Source organism: Dasypus novemcinctus, chromosome 13 (assembly GCF_030445035.2).
Source record: "Dasypus novemcinctus isolate mDasNov1 chromosome 13, mDasNov1.1.hap2, whole genome shotgun sequence".
NCBI lineage: Eukaryota > Metazoa > Chordata > Mammalia > Cingulata > Dasypodidae > Dasypus > Dasypus novemcinctus.
In genome coordinates, this window is record NC_080685.1 from 62,697,022 (window position 1) to 62,699,013 (window position 1,992).

At 44.9% G+C, this 1,992-nt stretch overlaps 1 pseudogene; it reads left to right on the forward strand.

Annotated features, from left to right (window-relative positions):
* Positions 1-1,588: 1,588 nt before the first annotated feature.
* Positions 1,589-1,701, forward strand: LOC111766714 (small nucleolar RNA SNORA70; annotated as a pseudogene).
* Positions 1,702-1,992: the final 291 nt, after the last annotated feature.

Here is a 1,992-nt window from a genome sequence, read left to right on the forward strand (position 1 = left end):
AGGTAGCTAAAGGTGAGATGCTGTCGCTGATGTGTCCTGGTCTGAGAGCACTCCTAGAGTTTGTCAGAGCAAAGGATTCAAGAGTGCTTTCCTGAACCATATATGAACTATGTGAGAGACTCTGCTGGCCTTCTGAAATCCCCCCGGAATGGTGATCTGGAAAGGAGAGGAGAACAAGCTAGAGGATTCCACTTCACTGCTGGTTGTGGAAGTGGGTGGTTGGGATACTAAGTGACCAGCCTGATGCTGCCCATTAGAGGTGCAAGTTGAGCCAAGGCAGGGGAGAATGCAGGCAGTGCAAGGACTAGGGGTACAGCAAGACTGGCGGATTGGAGGATTGCAGGGACATTTCAAAATGCCTGCAAATTGGTCAAAAAGGAGATTGCCCAATGGTCAACTCTCACTTGACCATACTGTTTTTGATGGTGAGCAGCTAAAATGAACCCACTGATATAATGCCAGCTCCCAGTAAAATGCAATCGGAAATTCTTCCTGAAAGAAAACACAGGCCTTTCTATTTCAATGAGCCTTTATATACAAATTCCATGATTCATTCTCTGCTTTAAGGCTGTTTTGTCTTTGCTATTCCAGCATACAACTACTGAAGAATTTTTTAAAATTTAACTTCCTTTTGTTTTAAAAGGAATCCACACTTAGCATTAATTGTCAGATGTGCTTCAATGCTTAAAAAATTCCTCACCTCACTTGACTGAAATGGGGTGATATATATATATTTTTTTTTTTTGCTTTTGTCTTTTTTAAAATTTAGGTTGTTGTTCATTTTAAATTTTAAACCAATGGTCAAACTGAAATGGTAACCCAACCTTTAATCTTCTGACATAAGTAAAAGATAGTAAAACGAACATTAGTTACACACTAAGTCTCTGTATTACAACTGAAAGCCATGCCAGATCACACTGCATAAGCATTAGTAGTAGTCTAAGGTTCTAGGCTCTCCACTGGGCTGTTCACCCTGATGCTTTTGAGGACAGGGTAAAGGAAGAGGTTTTCGAGGTTGCCATGTGGGATGGTTTGCACATGTCAACTTGGTTAAACTTGCAGTATGTTTCCAAGAATCCCCTCCCCTATACAATTTTGGGTTAGAGATTTCCAAAAGAGGAATTTACCTGAGATTTGGAAGGCTTGAGTGAAGTGATTGCCATTGTTCTCTGAAGATCACCTTGATCAGATGTGGTGTGAACACCCAAGTGCTGGTAGATTCCAGTTTGTCCTTGCTGTCCCCTGCCTGCGTACTGCTTCTCTTCCCACTGCTGACTCTGCTGACCAACAGCAGCCCTAGGGCCCAGGCCGGACACCAGATGCTTGGTGGTGGAGGTACAGTTTCCCATGGACCTTTGATGAGCTTCCCTTTGCAGCTCCACTTTGGCAGTGAGACTTGCTTGGCTGTGTTACTGGCTCCTTCTCTGATTCTCCATCTCTCCACCCAGACCTCCACTTTCTCAGCTCCTCCCATAATTCTATAAGGCCTAATTCCTCTAACAAGTCCCTTATCCCATAGCTCATAGTGGTTCTCCTTCCATTTGAACCCTGAGATAGCCTATAGGAGAGGATTATTAATTACTAGAAGATACATTTCAAGTACTAGGGCCTGGTGTGCAGTGGCTGCGGACAGCAACCTTCTTGGTAGTGTACGCAGCCTGTTGCTTGTATGGGTTGCCCTAAGGGACCTTGGAGACAGCCCTTGCCTGTTGCTAGTCCTGTCTGTTACCTCGTGCCATCCCCAGTCTAGGCTCCAGATGGGTATGTGAGAAATACTAGTTACCACCCTCTGTTTCAGCTCACCAGCTGGTTGATCTTGGACAAGATATTTAACCTCTGAGCTCTAGTTTCTTTATTTGTAAAACCAATCAGGGAAGCAGTTGTGGCTCAAGTGATTGAGCTCCCACCTACCACATGGGAGGTCCCGGGTTTGGTTCCCGGTACCCCCTGGAGAAGACGAGCAGGAGCAATGGACTGGCATGGAGACCTGAT